An 11,822-nucleotide genomic window follows, 5' to 3' on the forward strand; every position below is an offset into this window, starting at 1 on the left:
AATGGTAGTAGAGTACAAGTGTAGTTGAATGAGTGACCGAGAGTGGCGGAACCGGACAGGTCAGGTAGGTCGCCGTACCTCAAAGTACAACCTTCCGCCCCGAAGCATGAACGGACGTCATGTACTTTATCATGGACGGCCCGCCGAATCAACCCACTCAACGTCTGTGCGATTGGTGATGACCGCTATGGAAACCAAGCAAGTGCACCAGAAATTCGCCACACTTGAAGCATTCTTGATAAACAACTAATGAGTATTATGCACTATGACCTGGGTTAACTGCCACTTGTCATGGGAGACAAAAGCTGGCGAATCTGAGAAGTCTTGATAAGCGCTGAGGATTCCATCCGAACCAGATATTTCGATTTGTCCTCCATCCACTCCACCGCCAGTTTGACCCTCAAGGTAAGAAACATATATGGTCAGAAGGGGAAGTGATCGCGGGTCTTAGTGTAGGTAATCTAGGTGGTAGGGTCTTTGTATTTCGGTAAGGTCGGGGCCCAGTTACTCATCTATAACGGCTGTACCTCCCTCAGTAGATTTCATACAATGGAGGCGTCAGAACTTTTAAGTTACGTTACAACTGACGTCTGTTGAGCAACTCGGCCCGAGGCTTTATGAGTGGGCACATCTTCATCCCCTATTCAGTCTTCTACTCAATACAATACTGCTCGTCCCCCCGCCCGCAAGCAAGTGGTCGTTTGGAGTGAAAGGCCCAAAGGCGCGGATGCCAAAACTTATAAATTTGAGAAGCGTAGGCGAGGGACGATCATGAAATACCTATCTTGGCTATTTCAGCTTGTTCTCTGTTTTCATCTCCAAGCTTCGCGTCTGCTGACCAGTAAAGGTATTGCAGCATCAAAGATATGAAAGGGACGCTATCAGAGGGATCTCATATCAAACTTCTTCTCCATAAACTTGGTGAAGTTGAGAACAAGTGTGTGGGTTGAGACGGGGTTATAATTACGCTATTTCAGCAGAGTTTCTCTTTGGTGCTTGTCCTCGAGTCCTCACGTTCGCTGGTTTACTTGACAGCTTCAAGATTGCTACACAATATTTTTAGATTATAGAATACAAAGTACATGTATGAAGTCTTAAAAACACTTGTATCTTTCCAGATGAAAATATATTGTGCCTTCTTCCTGCTCCTCGTTCTGGCCGCAGTGTCTGTGGACAGTTTCGGCTGCGACGGAAACGCCATCAGAAAAACAGCGCAACAATGCCAGACGAAACTGGAATTCTGCAAGAGCGACTGCCGCGATGCGTGCCACGGGGAGTGTTTAAGTAATTGCAGAGGGAGAGGGGAGGGTTGTAATCGGGAATGCGAGGAGAAGTGCGTAAATACGCCCTGCCAAGACCAGTGCAGGCGAGTTTACGACGAGTGTATCTACTGTGTTGGCCGTTTTCTTGATCATGCGTAGGTCCAATGCTGAACTTATCCTGATTATGGAGCATGCGTGGTTGCCTTAAATATGAATTTGCATGATTGTAAGGTCCATGAGAAATAAATTAGAGTGTTTTAATCTGTCGACATTACGTTATACACTATAGGGAGTCAAGGCCGGGTGGGCCGAGAGCGGGGACCTCGTTTGGGCAAGGAACTCTGATCCGATATTTTCTTCTGACTCAACAGACGTCTGAATAAAATTTCGGATCAAGATTTGATTCAAACGTCTCAAAGGTGAATCGTCTTTGTCGCCTCTTCAGCATGATGAACTATAGTAATCATCAACTCGTATCACCTAATCAGTATTCTAGGCTTCAAGCCTCCATTTAGCGACAGGAAATGTTCAATTCTGCCTCGAATAGGTCTCGGAGTTTCGCCGGCTTGAAAATGGTGCTTACCAATAAGACCCCAGCGGAATTTTAATGCAGTCGCTCAACATTGATGTGTTGATAGCAGAGCGATTCAAATCCTCACGATTTCAAGCAACCTTTGTTCAAACCACATTTCAGTTTGGGGTCGTGTACAGGAAAACAACGACTACTGTCTTTGTGTGGCACTTTTTGTGTTGGGGCTTGCAGGTGAGTACTGTGGCAGGTTTCGTAAGCCTTACCATACCAAGACCTACGAAATATGAAGTACGAAGTATGTGACAGAATTTTATCGACGATTAGTTTTTTGAAGACTTGCCGAACAAGACGTTGCATATCAGTGCTATCGGCAGTCGCTTAGAATCGGAGGCTGCTAGTGTGAATGTAATGGTCTGGACTAGGCTGGGGTACTGAGAACTGAATGGAATTGGGCGAACAAGATTCTAGGCCCCCGCCTCTAAATTCTATGCTTATTTTGAATTGATAAACACTGTGCACTAGTCTCCAGTCTCGGAGCCAAAATGATAAAGGTAACAAAACTTTATTGACTGAGATATACTATGTTGGTACATAATTTATTATTTGATATAAACAATAGATCCTCACTGAAGTTGGTTATATTCCAGTTCTAATGTATAGCATACAACATACCCCGGTCTTGAAATGAGGAATGTCGATAAGTAGGTATACCGCGAATGAGCTTACCTCATTCCAGCCCGGATCAGCTGTGTACTTTTTCATGTATGTACTTGTAAGTTATTAAACCAGGGAGACAACGCTAAAAAAATAAATTATCCTGACATTGAAATTGCTCACCACAGTGAATATGAAGAAGAATCCACAATAATCGATTCACATTGGTCAAGCAAGGTAATGGGAGAATGGTTATTTCTAAGGCCCTAATCACATTCCACTAGGACGTTTCCCGCGGCGATCGCCGATGCTGCGTCCACTTTCCACCAACCTCGCTAGCAGGTAAGATCTATATCTCGCCCCTGGGGCCGAGTGTAGTTTTCCCGCGGCAACGACTACAGCAAGAAAGTTCCCTAGTGGAAATGTGAGCTGAAACACAATTTTATAGCTACGACAAACTATTCATGAATTTCAACTTGAGCATAAATATTATTTTAGGACGGATGAAATAGCACACTGAGAGGTATAATGTATCTCATGAACTGAGGTTTCTACCTCTCCCCAAAAATGAAAGTCTATTATGTGGCTTGATCATGTTACAAACAATTATCACGCCTACGAAATGAATATCCCCTGCAAAATTCAATGCAATGAGTTCGGTAACAAATCTATTCACTAGACGTTAAGACCGAATGAGCAGATTGGTCGTGTCAGCCATTCTCAGTTCATTTCCTCTCGACCAATCAGCGTACGCGATTCCTTCTTCAACGATCGATCTCCCCATTTTGACCAACGATCTCGTGAGACGATTGAGTATAGTAATTTAGGTTGCCAGCACAAGAAAGCGGACAGGTGTGATCTTTTCACTTCAAAAAATGAGCAAGGACCGCACTAACAATGCTTATGGAAGATGCATTAGGTCAGACAAGTTCAATGCTTTTCACTGACATTTTGGCCGTGTCGACCTTATACATGTAGTATATTCGCACCAGACATGGAGAAGGCTACGTAGTAGTCAATTATATTTCAATCTCTATTCTCACGAAATAACCCCTGCAATTGGTTCGACCACAATCACAGAACAAAAGCAGATCACAATATTTCGATTGCTTTACATATACATGTAGGCCTACTCTAATTTCATGGATCTTTGACCGGTGGGGGGATTATGTCCTGCGAATCAAAACAAATGTCAAGCCGAAGCATGAGGTAAAGAGAATCGGAGAACTTGGTCAAAGGTTTTCATTGGCCAAGCCAAAAGTAAATGAAATCTGCGGAGGTCGCCTGTTTGACGGCAGGAAATGTGCGAGTGTTCCTGTTAGCAGAATATCATCTTCTCTCTTCGCCTATCGCCCACAAGAACACCACATGGTCACCATCTCGTAGTCTATGTACCATTTATTCCTCAAAGAAGACGGCAAGACTGAGGAAGACGCGGGAACGTCACAGCCACGTTTTAGTTTCCTTAGAACCGCATACGCCACCTTTTCGCCATTGCAGCGAAACCGAGAATGAAAGCACCTTGTTTGATTGCAGCTTACGTCCCGGATGTAACGCGGGTAAACACCGGAACCTAGATCACGCCAAAAGGGGGAGCTCACACATGTCCAAGGAAGTGACGTATCGCCGTCTCGTTTCTGAGGCGTATCGCCCGGCTTCAAGTCGGTTTTGCGCATTTGTATTCCTGGAAGCTGACCTGCCGCAGATATAATGTTATCCATGAGATCTACCTCGTCAACCTTGTCCATGATTATGAGATCCTTCTTGTCTCTCTTAGTTTGCATGACGTTTCTACACCTACTCCGCTTTGCCTCACCGACATTTAGTGACAGCACTTGCACCATCCAAACCAGTATACAACAGTGCCTGGAAAGAAAAAAGGTTACGAAAAGATAGATTAATATGATGCATTTTACCAACTCTCCCCATGCACTGACAAGAATGAAGACTTCCGATTTGACTAAAAATGTGGTCATGAGAATCTTGAAAGCGCTTTCTGGGCTTTGGCGTATACGGGGTTCACCTTCCGTGACGTCATTTTTTATCTATTTCGCGGTGCGGGCTCGGGGTCGGCAACTGAGGAGCTCGTGAAACCCCACGTGACAATAAATGAGAGCACGTGACAAGATAAATATGACGTTAGTCATATTGCCCAACTCTTGTGTCATGTTTTAGTTCATTGACCTATACCAGGTACAGTTTCGTAATAATATTATTTAAACAAGGACCATCGTGTTGGTTTGTAGCATTTTAGACATTACATTATCCCACGCAACACTCCTACGTACTCTATCCTCGGGTTCAAGACGAACTCGGCCTCAGGACCACCAAAATCAACCCTTGATTGGTTTAGAAGTTCCGATGTTCCTGGAAAACCTCTAGGGGCATGCTTTAGTGCCAAACAACAAACTATTACAGTCGTGTGGTTCATAAATGTTAAAAACTTTCGTTGCAGAGAGACGAGTTGAATAACTTATGTCTTATATACATTTTTACCGGCACAGCCCTCGGCACAGCTACACTAAAAATGTGTGTGTACATTGTAAATACGCCCACCGCGAAATCCTTTCTAAGCAGTCAGTCAATGCCGTCCTCATCATTGACCTTTTAGAAAGGATTTAAAGATAGGCCGGGTATATTTGGCAAGCCGCCCGCCGAACAGGCATAATTTTTTGCCCTGTTTGGAAAGCCGTTTGCTGAACAGCAATGGCCCTCCACTCAGGGCCAAAAAAAGTCGCTGTTTGGTAAGCCGGGCTTGCCAAATAGTCACGTCCCTTAAAGCATATGTAATGAAGAGTTCCCGGAACGGCAAGAAACGATCCAAACCTACTGATAACGCCCGAAACATGGCTTTGGTTAACAAGAAGCCCGGATGCGCGCCTCCCTCAGTGCTTCCAAGTGCACTCAAGTCTTCACGCCTCCAAACTGCTCCCAAGTTCACTCATTAGTTGACAGCTTGGTAATAATGTCCTTCTATCTCAGTCGGTCCTTTAAAGGGTCAACTTGGCAGTTGGACGTAAGTCGTTGAAGGAGGACAACCCTGATCGCTATGTAGAAGACGGATTCGGATAACCGTAGGCGTTTTCTGATCGACAGCGCACATCATGTGTCTGGTTCTTCTTTGATACTGTATATCCAAATACATGTATCTACTTGTAGACACCTTTGGACAAGAAAACAAATCCAAAGGAGTCCAACTCAATCAGGCTTTATCGAGGATTCACCATCCCCGCACCAAGCTAGCAAGATTTTATACTCGAGTGAGGCAACAGAGCTGCCTCTCAAGAAAAAAAACCTCAAGCACGACTCTTGACAATAACGTAACCGGGTGTTGCAGTCAAGGGAAATGAATTGCAACCAGCGTCCCCGAGGGATACTGCACCCTAATACCGGCTTTAAGATGCCTTCACAGTCAAAGTTTTCATACCCCTTTCAAGCCTGTCGGTGTAACGGTTTTGAGTGTGCCCGTCCCCCTGAGTGTTTCGCCTGGGAACACTGAACGACAGATCGGAACTTTTTTGTTAGTTTCCCCCGTTTGAGAGGTCATATCTTTCAGGTGTTGAGTGGTGACACCATGAATCGGATCGAGCCATTTTTGTGATAGCGAACAGCTTACTGATATTCTACACGATTATCGCATATCAAAGGAACACTTTGTACTCTCTGTAGTTTAGCAACGAGGCAGGTCTCTCTGCCCAACATGCCTCTGGCTTTGATACTCCATCCATGTCAAATGGGTACCGGTCGGAAATGCTCATGTTGTAGCGCTGATTAAGCAGCTCATCTGAGTTCTACTGAAAGGTTTCAGCCCGTCAGGTATCAGTGTGAAGTCGGAGGATGCCTCTGCCCTATAGCTCTACCGTTGTTGGTATCAGACAACAAACCCCAACTTAAATTTTTAAACTGGAAGGAAACTACGCTATCAGAGAGAGTCACCGTCTCGAACACTTGAAGGAGCGGACATTCGATAGAAAGGCAGTATTGTAGAAATGATAAAATTGAATTGATACCAACCTGATTATCTCGACTAAATGAAGCGAGAAGACATCCACTAATCCCATTTTCAAGTCATACTCCGTTTAGTAGAGAACCTTATAGGTATCTACTATCAATCTCAAAATCGTTCATCAAAAGCTTACATTCGTAACTTCCTGAATAACAAATGAAACGAAGTTTCGAATTCCCTATCAAACTAGGGTCCTACCGCTTCTGAAATTATCTCTCTATCAATCAAGTCATAATCAGTTATTTGTTGGGACAATAAAGAGTTAGTTTAACTTCTCAGTCAGTCCTCGCGATGTGGCACCTGATAGCCGACTGGTATCTCGCAGTGAATTTTCTTGAATGAAATCTCTCGTATCGATCGTCATCAGTTGAGAAGGACATGAATGACAATCTCGTCCCAAGGTAGGAAACATTGACCCTGTGTGGGCAACGAATACTCAAGACAAGAAACATGGAATGGGGTTTATTTCGCAGAATGTGAGGTAATCTGTGCAAAAACGCTGTGAAACTAAACTCTCTTACATGTCTGAAATTTTACAGAAAGAATCACCTTTACCTGCAGAGATTTCAGCGAAAACAATATTTTTTGGAGCATTTTCGTTCCAAAATTTAAAACTTATGGTCAAGCCTTCATATCATCAGGCGTCTCGATATCATAAGAGCAAAGTGACCTTTTCTTTTCATCCCCCACCGAAGCCGTATGTGAAAAACATCGGACATTCTATTAGATCATACGCTATCAAGTAAGACAAGTATAGATAACGCTAAAAAGCTATTAAGTAAATAGATAAGTCTGTTATGCCATTGGGGAGGAACCCGCCCACATATTCAGTCCATGCAGTCATCCCAAACTCCTACTGGCTGAGGTTAGGGATGTATCTTTTTTGCTCCTATCCATCAACAAAATATGGTTTTTGATAGAGAAAATGTCGACCAATAGTCAAAGAAACTATTTTACGACAAACTTCCACCTGATAGCACTTACTTTAATACAGTGGAACCTCAGTAATACGACCACTCATGGGACCGAGGTTGAATGGTCGCGTTACCGGAGTGGTCGCGTTAGTGAAGTGGAAATTCCGGGGACAAAGTTCCAAATTCTGAAAAATTTCAAAGCCAATATTTTTTTCATTTGTTTTTTTCTGCTCAAAATGAAGAAACATCACCAGCCCCCAACAAATTTTGGCTTTGAAAATTGTTCAGAATTTTGAACTTATGAATAAGTTCAACAATTTTGGCGAAAAACCTAATCATGCATTTTGTCCCCGGATTTTCAACTTCACTAACACGACCACCCCTGTAACGTGACCATTCAACCTCGGTCCCATGAGTGGTCCTGTTACCGGGGTTCCACTGTATTGGCAAATTGCGTATTTTCGGGTATTTCAGACGTCATTTTCACATGAAAGGAGACACTTTGTTCAACTGCCTGTGCCGTGCTGGGTTTTTGTGAGATGACCGAACATCCCAGGGCCATGTTCAACCTCTTCCTCCGCGCAGCCGCGTCCAGATCAAAAACAAAGCCTGTAAAGAGCGCTGCGCCCCCGGGAAGGACGTTGGTGCCATTTTGCCATGAAATGGTCAATATTTGCGTTCCAAAGGTTATAGGATTTAGAAGCCAGAATAAAACGTGCATCAGATAAAACTGTACATGTAATTGGTAAAAGTTTAGCACGTTTGTGGGAGTGATCTGCATGTTCAGTTGCAAAAAAAGGATTGAGCCGATACAGGTGGTAGGCGGCTCAAAGTTTGACCTCCAGCAAATAACAAATAAACACAAAACATATAACAAGGCATGTGGATATATGACAACGAGGATTTTTCCAATTTTTTTTTTCATCTTGTAGTTATGCCGTTCCACACAAATACTCACTCGCCTCAATGGTTTCTATCATTTTGAAGTTTGAAGTCGGAAGGCGATGCAGCCTATCACGAATCCACCCCCCCCCCTCCCCCGTCCACACGAAAAATAACAACTGCTTCATTTGCACACCTGCGTGGCTCAAGTTATTTCTGGTCAGAGTCATCTTCAGCGCTGGTCGCCTGAAGAGCGGATCAGTTTTTTTCTTTCGAGGAACCACCCTGCGAATTATACCTGTACTGGTTTGAAGTATATGTTCCGCGGGTCCTACATTTCGGTGGTCCTATATGTTAAACGGGTTCTAGGGTTATATCTTCCACGGGCATGACGGTTTCTGTATTCCCCGCCTCCTTTTTTTCCTGTGGCTTAGTGTCATGCCTATTTCTTGTCATACCGTCTTCAGCGCCAGACGCCCCAAGAACGTACATGCATTGATTTCATCCTTCGTGTGGCGTTTACCTGGCAACCGCCAATCGCCGCCATGGTCAAACCATTGGAGCGATTTTATTAAATTACAGGTCAGCTGAACCTCATTCCCGGGCACGCCGACCCCGGGATGCCGATAGGGGACTGGCTTTATGTTGAATATTTTCATCACTGGCTGGCTGTGGCGGAGGATGAATTGCCCCCAAACTACACAAGTCAATTCTATGCACCTATGGAGATAAAAAAGGCTTCGTAACCTCTTACATGGGCCTACGCCACGATTCCCGATGCGACACATGGGATAATCAATCGGCTTTCGTACTTCGCTCATCTGGGGAATGGAGGCAGTCGTGGTTTGTTGTCGTTAAGTATTAAAAAGACTGTCAACTTCCCTACTTAGAGCCAGGTTGTGAGGGGTGCGAAACCTGATTAATGATCTGCTCAAATTCTGCATGTTGTAGATAAGTACCCGAACGTCTCGTAAGATGGCAACATAAAGGACGAAGAAGACGATCGGTCATGCCTGCGATTGTATTACGTAAATGTCAATAAGTTATGCTAATTCGATTTCCGCCACTTCTCGGACGGTCGAGGTCACAGCATGCATTTCACATGTCACACCAGCAAGCGCTGATTGGCCAAGATGATTTGTTATGGTCACGTGATGCCAATCATGTGGAAGTGACATCATCTGAAATGGCAGGCATAACCGGTCGTCTCATTCGTCTTCTCTCATGACATTGTAAAAGATCGGGTTGATCAGCTGATACTCCCGACAAATTCCTGGCACGTTCTCTCGTCAATGCCTCGACGCCAAGAGGCATTGCATTACATGAAGTGTACGGCGGGAAACGTGTCGGCAACTGAAAACGCGCTGACCCAGCAGCACTGATACGTATTGTTTTTGTAGATTTCGGTAACAGAAACCTCTTTCTTCGTCCAGCATATGAACACAGAAACACGGTCAGCCATGTTGGACGGTAGAACAATGATTGTTCTTGCTTTCTTTTGTCTCTCCCACCAGCATGGTAGGTGATGACGTCACGTAAAGCCACTCTATAGAAATTATCCATTCATGAGCTGACGGAGTCAAACCCATTTCATTGTCTTCACCTAATCCTCATGTTGTGTCAACTTGTGGATTGATTTCAATTCATCAGAAAGACCATGGATTACATAACCAATCAGGCCTATTATTCTTATAGGCCTATACCACATATTATTTACCAACATGTGTAATGAAAAGTCATGAGCATTGTCATGAATAGATTTAATTGATACATTAGTGAATCAATTCCAATACATGAATATTTGGTCACCTCCCAGATATTACCTCAGAGACTAAGCTGGTGTAATACATGAAGCCATTGTTCGAATATCGTGTATAAGCACGGACTGGTGGAGACAGAGTCGCGAGGGTAAATATTTGCTTAAATATTTGCTTTGCTGATCCATCGTCAACAACTCCTCTCCATTCCGATACGGAGATTCAATAACATATTGGAGTGACATGTTGCCATGTCGCAAACAGCCTTAGGAAGATTTAAGCTCCTTAAGAACCGACTCTGTTGGGAGAACGTAAAAACAAAGGCTAAATTTGGAACGGATTAAATCTTCCATTCATTCAGGACTTTCAGGTCAATTACATGGAATTGACTGAAGATGGCGCTCCCCGTACACCACCAGTCGGCAACCAATCATATCGGCCTTCATAACTAGAGGAAGCGCATCATAGAATCCTTTGTTCCCCGGACGATCTATCCTGGGACATTTCAAACTTCTACACTGGTTTAACATTGGTTTGGATTTCGTAGTCTGATGGTGGTTCTCGCCAAAACTGGTCCTTCTTATTCTTTATAGATGGCGTTCTATATGAGCGGCAAGAAGAAGCTGCGTGCACCAGGTGCTATAACTCATATGTATATGTAGATCATGTTCGCACAACGACATGGGTATCCAGACTTGATTAAGTCCGTGCTCTAATGAATAGTTGTCGGCACAAAAGTTAACTCTAGAAACCGAAATAGACAAAAGTCAACTTGCAATGGCCTTTTCATCAGATCGATCGAGTAAGAGGCGTTGTTGGAAGATGTGTCGGAGATGAGTCGCTCTGGATGGTGTTGATAACGTCCAAGACACGTCGCTGCAGTGTCATGAGCTACACACCATCGATGTATTGGCGCCAGATAGGTTTATAATTGGAATTCAAGGGAGCTAGCCCCTTTTTCGCATGCCTAAAAGCGTGATTTCTTCAATAACTTGAGCGCGTTACTTTAATATATGATTATGAAAGCGCCAGAATCGATCAAGTATAGTCCTTGCAACACCAGGGCAACGAATGCCCATCGAAGTGTGCAGTGACTTATAATCTAATCATCTAACTCTAATTGGCACTCAACTGTAGAGGCGCAACAACACTCCCTAAAACTCCCGGAGAAACTGGAACAAATACAAAATTTCCCGATTTTCGACTCATAAAGGCTGTCAATGTATAGAGGGAGTTGATTCTGTTGTATTCAAGGTTGGATTCCACTACAACTGTATGATTTACCGGCGCGGTTTTGCCGCTTTCACGAACTTGGGCAGTTGCCATTGTCATGATCCAACAACTCATTGCCATTGATCCAACGGATGTGAAAGCCGCATTCGCCACTGTTGTGGAATAAGTATGAATTATGATATGTAGAGTGTCTCCTTTGTTTATTCGAGTTCTTATTCGCCATAGTTTCCATAATAATTCGTCATCTTATTCAGAAGTTTCCTGAGTACAGCCGCGCTGGTCGTGCCTTATCTTGCCACATACCCGCCCACTTGTTTGATACAAACACAGGAGAATACAAGGCATTATCGTGCTGACTTAGGCTAACAGCTCTGCCTAGGGTCATTTGAATTAAGGAGATTTCGATCCGAATGAAGCAACGCAATCAGTTTCTATTTACTCAGCTGTAGCCCACACGTTGTCTTTAATAGACGTTTCTTCAGGCAAGCTGGATCGATGATGGTTCATCTGAAACGTTGGTTGAGGGAACAATCGCGAATACATGTATGATACTGGAAGCACTGATTTAGAGTATATCGACTA

At 43.9% G+C, this 11,822-nt stretch overlaps 1 long non-coding RNA gene across 1 annotated transcript; it reads left to right on the forward strand.

The window, feature by feature from the left end:
- The first annotated feature begins 333 nt into the window (after positions 1-333).
- LOC135483556 (uncharacterized) lies at positions 334-1,523 on the forward strand. The gene is made up of 2 exons (XR_010446340.1): positions 334-405; positions 1,119-1,523. It is a non-coding gene; the product is annotated as an uncharacterized LOC135483556 (long non-coding RNA).
- The last annotated feature ends 10,299 nt before the right edge of the window (positions 1,524-11,822 follow it).

Source organism: Lineus longissimus, chromosome 2 (assembly GCF_910592395.1).
Source record: "Lineus longissimus chromosome 2, tnLinLong1.2, whole genome shotgun sequence".
Taxonomy (NCBI): Eukaryota; Metazoa; Nemertea; class Pilidiophora; order Heteronemertea; family Lineidae; genus Lineus; species Lineus longissimus.